Genomic DNA, 10,491 nt, shown 5'->3' on the forward strand with positions numbered 1-10,491 from the left:
TCAGAAGGACAGAGAGGCCCTGGACAGGTAGCTCGTTTGGTTAGAGCATTGTCGCAATGGACCAAGGTTTCCCAGGTCAGGGGAACATATAAGAATCAACCAATGAATGCATAAATAAGTGGAGCAACAAATCGGTTTCTCTCTCTCTAAAAAATCAATCAATAAGTAATTTAAAAAAAAGAGTTACAGAGAGTTCCCATATTCCCCTTCTCCCCTCCCCACTTCCTACATAATTTCCCTTACTATTAAAATCTTTCTTGTCCAAATGCAGTACATTTGTTATAATGGAAAAGCTGTTATTGATGCATTATTATTAACTATGATCCATAGCGTACATTAGGATTCAGTCTTTGTATACAAAATATACTTTTAACACGTTTTAAAGCACAAAAGTCACAAAAATAAAGCCAGTCATTCATAGAGGCATCTCCAGGTCACAATGCCCTGTCGCATACATTACCCCATCGTAACAGTCCTGGCAGATAGGCTGAGACTCCCACTTAAGAAAAGGAGCTGAGCCCTAACCGATTTGGCTCAGTGGATAGAGCGTCGGCCTGCGGACTGAAGGGTCCCAGGTTCGATTCCGGTCAAGGGCATGTACCTTGGTTGCGGGCACATCCCCGGTGGGAGGTGTGCAGGAGGCAGCTGATCGATGTTTCTCTCTTGTCGCTGTTTCTAACTCTCTATTCCTCTCCCTTCCTCTCTGTAAAAAATCAATAAAATGTATTTTTTAAAAAAGAAAAGAAAAGAAAAGAAAAGAAAAGAAAAGAAAAGAAAAGAAAAGAAAAGAAAAGAAAAGAAAAGAAAAGAAAAGAAAAGAAAAGGAGCTGAGGTTCAGAGAGGCAAGTGAGCTGCAGAGTCCACACAGCTGTGAAGTGTAAGAGCCAAGATAAGAACCACGTCTTTTTAGTTCTTTTCCGGTTATGCTGATGCAAATTTTAAAAATGCCCTTCTTAGCTTCATGTCTTCTCACATTCAGGTTTACATTTCTAAGCAGGGGATTAAGATACACACTGCTGGTGCTTCCGCAGAGCAACAAATGGTGAAAAGGTGAACAAGGGAACACTTGGTTGAGTGTTTGGCAGGTAAGGGTACAGAGGTACTAACTCATCTTTTGGGGTTGAGTATTTAGGGTTCATACTTCCTGCTAATTTATTTGCCTGTTTCCTTCTCTTCACTTTTGGAGAAAAAGAACCATATTGATTTTGCTCACTATTGTCCCTTCGTTGCTTACGTATTACCTGAACTATAATAGTGCTCAAACAGCCGTTGTTAAGCAAATGAATGAAAGCCGAAATAGATATTTACCCATATCTATATTTATATGTGCAGGCGTGGGAAAAAGTAAGTTTACAGTTGTGAGTATGAGAAACAGAGTTTATTCTTGTATTATTATTAATTATGGTATTATTTATTTGTATTACAACTTGAGCGAGAGTGGAGATTTATGAGGGATTGCTTATGCAATCATGTAGGCGAAGTCCTACAATTTGCCATCTGCAAGCTGGAGGCTGAGGAAAGCCGGTGGTGTAGTTACAGCTCAAACCTGGACCCCAGAGAACCATGGTGTAAGCCCTTGGCTCTGAGTCCAAAGGCCCAAGAACCAGGACCGCCAGTGTGTGAGGGCAGGAGAAGATGGCTGTCCCAGCTCAGGCAGAGAGCAAATTCACCCTTCCTCCGCCTTTTTGTCCTATTCAGGCCCTCAGCTGATTGGATGATGCCCACCTGCATTGGTGAGGGCAATCTTCTTTACTCACCTCCTGATTCAAATGACGATCTCTTCCAGAAACACTCTCACCCGACACACCCAGAAATAATGTTTTGCGAGTTATCTGGGCATCCCTTAGACCAGTCAAGTTGGCACGTAAGGTAAACCATTACAGATGGAGATTGTCATGTGTGAGTAAAAAATAACTATACATAATTCCCTCTGGAATCACTTCCTGGTAGCTTTCCAGTTACTAGTTCATATGACCTTTTATACTTAAGATATTTTGGTCCTTACAATTTCAACCACATTCTACAATTACAGGATAACTTGAGCCAACACCAAATTTCTCAGTCATTTTCTTTTCCTGATACATAACATGGTTCAGACACAGCCTATGATTTCTCTTAAGATAACATCTATACCTTTGGGCTGCTTCCAGTACCAAAATTCACGTGCATATGGACATAGTGCAAATGGCTTTGGCCTGGGGCCTTCTCATTGGTATGCGTGGTGGAGGAGCTGATGTGAGGAATGCCGGGTAAAGAGTCAGGAGACCTAAGTCCTAAATCTAAGTTGTGCTTGAGGCTCTTTCCAGCAATAGAAACATGTTTCCCTTTGGTTCCTTAACCACAGCACAGAGATATCATGTGATCTCAGGACACCCCCTCAAACTACTCTTACTTATAGAAATGAGCAAAGGATGTTCAAAAGTTTGGGTATTTCATTAAGCTGCATATTCATTTTATTAATAAACATTGAATCCAAGGCCTTAAAGCAAAGACTACAAACTGGTAAGTTGAGGGATCACACTGAGTCAATAGAAGTGTTTTGTTTGTCTGGCAGTGTTGATTTCTAAATTTATTTCAGTTATAAAAATGTTTAAAATTTGAAAGACTTCACTTGAAAGTTCTGCCTTTCTTTGACTAATCCAGTGGTTCTCAACCTTCCTAATGCCATGACCCTTTAATACAGTTCTCATGTTGTGGTGACCCCCAATTTCATTGTTACAAATTGAACATAATTAAAGCATAGTGATTAATCATAAAAACAATATGTAATTATATATGTGTTTTCTGATGGTCTTAGGCGACCCCTGTGAAAGGGTTGTTTGACCCTCAAAGGGGTCATGACCCACAGGTTGAGAACTGCTGGACTAATGTGAAGATTTGGCACCCTCGGCCCACAGAACTGTTTGGCAACAACTGGCCATGCGGACCAGTGGTTCCTTCCGGTAAGGGCCCAGGAGCCCTCAAGTTCACCGCAGCCCTGCCCCTCGCCATTTTATTACCCCAGTCTGTTTGACCCCCTTATGTTACTGTCTGGCTCCTGAAGACATTGGAAGTTGGCAATGCCTGGTTTTTTAAAATATATTTTTATTGATTTCAGAGAAGAAGGGAGAGGGAGAGAGAGAACCATCAATGATGAGAGAGTCATTGATCGAATGCCTCCTGCATGCCCCTTATTGGAGATTAAGCCCCAAACCTGGGAATGTGCCCTTGACCAGAATCGAACCCAGGACCCTTCAGGTTGACGCTCTATCCACTAAGCAAAACTGGCTAGGTGGCAATGTCTGTTTTGAAGGGATATTACACAGTCTGCAATTGTCTCCCCAAGCTGTGGCTATCAGATCAATACTATTCATGAATCAATACTATATCATGTTTTAAAGAAGAAATCCATAAAATTATTTGGTAATCCACTGGAACATTAAAATTTCTCTTCTATCCAGAAAATTTTTCTCATTATAAATAAGCCAATAAGAATAGTATAATTTAGAGGTAGATAACATCTTACAGCCCATCTGGTCCAACCCACTTATATAGCAAATGAGAAAACTGAAGAACTAGATGGTGAAGATGTTTACAGCCCTGTAGCCCAGGAGGCAGAACTGAAGCCAGGACTTCCCCAAACGGCAGCTTCTCGTTCTTCCCAGGGTGAGCATAGGAAACAACTTCCTACTTTACTTCCATGAAAAGCACATTAGGTTTGAACTCGAGGACAAGAAGTGGTTTTTTTTGTTTGTTTGGTTTTTTAATCTTTTCTAGGCTTTCGATTCTCAGACAGCTGATTTTCCTAACCTTAATTACCATGAAGATTCTCTTTTGAACCCCGTATTCATTTCTTAGGGCTGCTATCACCAAGTGCCACAAACCAGGTGCCTTAAAGCAACAGAAATCTATTTTCTCGCAGTTCTAGGGGCTAGAATTGTGAAAGCAAGTGTCAGCAGGGCCATACCCCCTTTGAAGTCTCTCTTGGAGAATTCTCCCTGGCTTCTGCTTAGCTTCTGGTGGCTCCCTGAAATCCTGGCATTCCTTGGCCTGTAGCTGCATCTCCCAAATCTCTGCACGTCTTCACAGCCTCTTCCCTGTGGCTGTCTCTGTGTTCTTCTCTCTTATTAGATACTAGAGGCCCCATGCACAGAATTCATGCACTGGATCGGGGGAGCCTTCAGCCAGCCTGTGCCCTCTCGCAATCGGTACCCCTCGGGGAATATCCGACTGCCAGTTTAGGGGGAGCCCTGTGGGATCGAGCCTAAACTGGCAGTCAGACATCCCTCTTGCAATCTGGGACTGCTGTCTCCTAACTGCTGGCCTGATTGCTCCTAACCACTCTGCCTGCCTGCCTGATCACCCTTAACTGCCTCTGCCTGCCTGACACCCCTAACTGCTCACCTGCCTGCCTGTCTGAGTGCCCCTAACCACTCACCTGCCTGCCTAATCGCCCCTAACCACCTCTACCTGCCTACCTAATCACCCTTAACCACTCTACCTGCCTGCCTGATCACCCTTAACTGCCTCTGCCTGCCTGACACCCCTAACTGCTCACCTGCCTGCCTGTCTGAGTGCCCCTAACCACTCACCTGACTGCCTAATTGCCCCTAATCACCTCTACCTGCCTACCTAATCACCCTTAACCACTCTACCTGCCTGCCTGATCACCCTTAACCACTTTTGCCTGCCTGCCTGATCTCCCCTAACCACTCTGTCTGCCTGATCACCCCTAACCACTCTTTCTGCCTGCCTGATCACCCCTAACCACTCACCTGCCTGCCTGATCACCCCTAACCACTCGCCTGCCTGCCTGACCTCCCCTAACCACTCTGCCTGCCTTCCTGATCCCCCCTAACCGCCTCTGCCTCAGCCCTGCCACTGTGGCTTTGTCCAGAAGGACATCCGGAAGGTTGTTCGGCTGTCCTGGCTAGTTAGCATATTACACTTTTATTATTATAGAAAAGATTCGTGCAATAGGCCTTCCTTTCCCCTGGCTGCAAGCACCGGTTTTCCTCCATCACCCAGGACCCAGGCCTTCGCTCCAGCCAGAGCTGCCTTCAGTCTTCGCTGCTCTGGCCGGAGCCACCTTCAAGCCCCCACTGCTCCAGCCAGAGCTGCCTTCAAGCCCTCACTGCTTCGTCCGGAGCCGCCTTCAGTCTTCGTTCCACCACTTTGCGCCTACATATGCAAATTAACCACCTTCTTTGTTGGCAGTTAATTTGCATATCGCTCTGATTAGCCAATGGTGGGTGTAGCAAAGGTATGGTCAATTTGAATCTTTGTCTATTATTAGATAGGATAAGTCACTGGACTTAGGACCTACCCTAATTCAGTATGACCTCATTTTATGTTAGTCAATTATATCTGCAAAGACCTTATTTCCCAATAAGTTCACATATTGAGATGAGGTTCCAGATGGGCATGAATTGGTTGTGGGAGGGAGGGAGGGAGGAGAGAGGCTGGGGAAGAAGACACTTTTCAAGCCCCCAAAACTCCTTCCAAATTTTCCTAAAATTTAGGTCAATCCTCTGGGGCTGATGATCTGGCGCCTACCTTTTCTATTACCATTTCCACAGGCATCACAATGCTGGCTTTTAAGAGACAATATTTGCAAACTCTCATGACTTTTCAGGTTCTTTAGGTCTTTACCTGTCATCTTTTTTCTTTTCTTGCTTTCATTAGCATTTGTTTTATGCTGAATTTACTCTCAGGATAAGTTTTTGTTTCCTCAGTTTCTCCTGGGTTACCTTTTTCCTCTGTGCAACCTCCTCTTCTGGTTTAGGAACCACCTGCTCTCTCTCAGGAAGGATTCTCTCGGTGTGACAGGGAGAGCTCATGTGGGTTAATCCATCCACAAGCTGTAAGTTCTGCACCTTATCTTGGGAGTTGTGTTCACCTGGAGGAGCTCAATGACCAGAGACTCTATTCTTAAGTTCAGCATTAGTCTCTGCATTTTTAAGCATGTGCAGCACAAATTCGGCGCTCTTTTTGGGGCACTGACCCTAGGTCCAGTCCCCCTGTTCGGCCTGGGCACACCTACCGCCCCCACCATTGTAACAACGGAATGGCACACATTGCTGTTGTAAAGTGACCTCCTTCAGATACCCGGTGGCTTTTTGGATACGCATACCCCTGATGGCCTAGGCCAGGGGTGGGCAAACTTTTTGACTCGAGGGCCACAATGGGTTCTTAAACTGGACCGGAGGGCCGGAACAAAAGCATGGATGGAGTGTTTGTGTGAACTAATATAAATTCAAAGTAAACATCATTACATAAAAGGGTACGGTCTTTTTTTTTTTAGTTTTATTCATTTCAAATGGGCCGGATCTGGCCCATGGTCCATAGTTTGCCCATGGCTGGCCTAGGCAGTTTCACAGGTGTCCTTAAAGTGAACACAAAGATTTGAACCTCTTGATTTGCATGATTTTGTGGGGTTTTCTGGGCTGAGTGAATAGTGAACCATTTTTTAGAGGTTACCTCCAGTCACCGGAAGAGCTGTACCTGCCAATCCTAAAGTGAAGAGCAGTCAAATGTAATGGTCAGCACTTGGGCTTTGGTGTTGGGTGGAACCTGAGTTAGCAGCTTTTTGGCTTTGACACTCCAGCTTGTCTCCTCATGGTTGCAGAAGCATATCTCCACACAGTCACACCCATGCACAGGAGCTTCTTTCTGAAGGAGAAACACTTTCTCAGACGACCGTCCTCACCCATCCAGACTTTCCTCAGGTCCCATTGCTCAAGACCCAGTTATATGACAATGACAGGGACCCAGCTCAGGATTCTCAAACTTTTTGGTCTCAGGACCCCTTTACATTATTTAAAAATATGGACCCTAAAGAGCTTTCTGTCTTTGTGTCATACCCATCAACATCTTGCCCTGTTAGCAAGTAAAATTGAGACATTTCAAAAATCTGTATTCATTCACTTAAAATGACAATAATAAACCCATTACATGTGAAAGTAAATATTTTTATGAAAAATAACTATATTTTCCAAAGATAAATTTAGCTAGAAGAGTGGTGTCATTTTACATTTTTGCAAATCTCTTCAATGTCTAACTTAAGAAAAATAATAGAAACAGCTGTGTTCTTATATCTGCTTCTGTACTCAGTCCGTTGTGATCTGTTCTTTCAGCCGAAGTACATACAGAAAATCCAGCTCACACAGATATGTAGTTTGAAAGGAAGAAGTATGCTATCAGTCTTTTTAGAAAGTTGTGAATATTCTTCTTTGATATGGCACCAAACTTGACAAGTAGTTTCTTAAAGGTTAGTTGCAGTGTGAAATCTGAAAACATATCAACAAATTTTTCATACTTGATTAGATTAAAGTGTTGTACTTCAAATCTTGTAACATATGCATTGGTCATTTGGAAACTATCGGTTCACTGAGTTATACAGATCTTAAAAATGTTGACATATTTTACTATAAAAATAAAAAATACCATATTCATTAATATTATCACCAATCTCATTCTAGTTCCTTTTGAAATGTTGAATTTTATCATTGGCAGAAAATATTGCCAGTTGTTTTTCTTGATATGACTAACTCACTTCATTTTTTGAAAACATTTCTATAAAATACCCAAGCCTGAATAACACTATTTCAAGTAAAAATAGTGTTCTGTGAAGAAAAAAACATACATGTGCACAAAACCAAACCAATACCATATAGTTCAGCTTTCAACTCAAACAATTGCATCAATGCTTTCCCTCAGGACAACCATTGTTTACTGTGTGGTAGAAATACTTCCCAAGTCAAGATGTAATAAAATTAATAACTTTTACTGCTTAATGGACATTCTTAAGTAAACAAAAACTTAAAAAAACTCTTTGTGATGGTGAAGAATACAGTGACTACAGTTTGGTGCCATGATTCATGTGAAGCCACCAGCAGTTTTGACCCTTGTGTTTCCAACATCAGTGCAAATGAAAGGGGAGAAAAGGAAAATAACGTCTTGAAATTGATCTCCCTTCCCACTCTCTCCTCTGGCAAGTTTTTTTTTAAGTGAATAATTGATTTTATTTCAATATCCTGTGAGATGCAATAGGCACTTTTTTTAGAGAGAGAGAAATAGGCTCAGTAACCTAAAATCCCATACAAATTAGGAAGGATGACAACCTCCCCCAGCACAATGCTTAGTGCTGTGGCCAACATGTATCTAATATGTGTCTTCCCCTTAGTCTTCTGGACCCAAGAATCATAGCTGGTGGAATTACACCAACTTAGAAAGCTACTTCAGACAGTTTTCCCACAGAACTAGTATGGGATTCTTAGGTTTTCCCTCTGTGGTGCTAATTTTTATTCCCAGTTAGCCAAATGTCTCAAATGAACAGACTTTAAATTCTACCTTTGTGTTAACTTCACAAGAGAGCGTACACTCTATATTACTTTATCTCCCTGCGGAAATGTATTCATTAAATGGGTACCACATGTCACTGATATTAAGATGTACTTTTACACATTTGAAGATTTAGAAATTAGAATGCATATTACAGTCTATGGGAAGTCATAATTTTTTTGGCAGTGTTTTCAATTTCTTAGTGATGCATAAAATAGTGATATATCTATTACCAATATGATCTTATATTCAACAAAAAAATTATATTTAACAATTAAGCTCTGGACATTTCAAGGCCCGATATAAGAAATAGCTGTTTGAAGACCACCTCCACACTTTCTGCAGAAGTATTGTTATGCATCATGTATTTTATGATGCAGTGCATCGAAAACAAGTCTGCCACACTAAATCTCGCAGAGTTCAATGCTAAGGAAAGAACTTGCCTGTCCCGTAATTGCCATGCCTCCCTTTCTGCATAGCCATAGTAATGGATCCTGGAAACCTTCTTTTTTAACTAAGACAGCAAGGATGCTCCTCACTAAGTTCTGTGCTAAGTGGCAATAGCCTTCTCCAACCCAGGTGCTCCCTTCTGAACATCATTTGCCATCTTTACCCTTGTTTTAATCATTGTGAAGACGGGGCTATCTTGTTTTTCAGGAGTAAGTGGAGTACAACTAAACAAATAAAAAAAACAGGCATGTTTTCTAAAATATACCAGTTATGGATGAATCACCATCCTGGATCAATAATTCTCAATTTTTCTTTTTGCCTCTACACACATACAACACCCTCCTGACAATACCACTTCATTGCCCGCAGTGAACCAGGGTGAGGATGGAGAGGAGGTGAAACATGACACACCTGTCTGGAGGAGCACATCCGAATCCCAGAGCCCCCTTGTGATTCTAACCCAGCCGTGGACAAAGTACGGCCCGCGGGCCGAATCAGGCCCGTTTGAAATGAATAAAACTAAAAAAAAAAAAAAAAAAAAAAAGACCGTACCCTTTTATGTAATGATGTTTACTTTGAATTTATATTAGTTCACACAAACACTCCATCCATGCTTTTGTTCCGGCCCTCCGGTCCAGTTTAAGAACCCATTGTGGCCCTCGAGTCAAAAAGTTTGCCCACCCCTGTTCTAACCCCTGCCTTGGGGCATCTTTCTATGCCCAGACTATTGACTTGCACAAAGTAATGGCTTAAGAAATTGTGTCTGAAGATGATTGAAAATAATACAAAATGAGCAATGCAAAATTAGGCATTAACATTGGGAAGAGACCTTAGCAATGGATGGCTCTGAGCTACATTTGCCTCTGCATGTGATCATGTTCACTCTCATTCTGGCCACTGTGAAGTGAACAGTAGTGCTGTGTGAAATTTCCCAGACATCTCCTGAAAGCGAAGGGACACACCTCTCTTCTTTCCTTCCTCCACCCTGCTGCCTAGAATGCGCCTGTGATGCCCAGGACTCCAGCCGCATCTTAGACCAAGGAAACGAGGGTCATAGTAAGACAGAAAGTCAAAACAATCCAAGGCTCTGGTGACTTTGTGAAGCTGCTCGCAAGCCCTGGCCACTTCCCTCCCAGGCCTCTGTGTGTGTGTGAATGCAGCCTCAGGTGTTCAAACCACGCTCTTGGGATCTCCGTCCACCACACACAGTTCCGCACTGATGCTGCATCTTGAAATGATCCGTCCAAGAAGGGCAGGGTGAAGGTCACAAAAGGAGCCCAGGCCTAGAGGTCATACAGCCTCTTTCTGGCCTTTGCTATGCTAGTTATGCTTTTAGCATGCTTCATAAACTTAAGTAACCCACTTAACCTCTATTTACTCAAGTTTCCTCATTTAAAAAAGTGGAACTCCCTCCCACAGAGTTATGATGGTTAAATGACATGAAAATGAGAGTTTTTTGAGATGGTGAAACCATTCATCTTTGTTATGGTTAGTTGCAGTAGTGACGCAATATGGAATAATCCTTCCATTTCCACACGTCCTGCTAAATGGGTTCAATTCTAGACATGTCCTAGGTGGTGGTGTTGATGTTAAAACTGAAATCATGAACAGTGGTTCACAGAGCTAGAATAGTTTAACTGGAGAATAGAAGGTGGGAGTGAAGCAGACATTATAAAAGTCTTTAAATTACGAGATATTTGCAAAGAATGATCAGTTGTT

The 10,491-nt window shown here is 42.4% G+C and overlaps 1 pseudogene; it reads right to left on the reverse strand.

Annotated features, from left to right (window-relative positions):
• Positions 1–5,672: 5,672 nt before the first annotated feature.
• LOC132226611 (large ribosomal subunit protein uL22-like) lies at positions 5,673–6,445 on the reverse strand (annotated as a pseudogene).
• Positions 6,446–10,491: the final 4,046 nt, after the last annotated feature.

This window comes from Myotis daubentonii, chromosome 2, assembly GCF_963259705.1.
Source record: "Myotis daubentonii chromosome 2, mMyoDau2.1, whole genome shotgun sequence".
NCBI classification, from domain to species: domain Eukaryota; kingdom Metazoa; phylum Chordata; class Mammalia; order Chiroptera; family Vespertilionidae; genus Myotis; species Myotis daubentonii.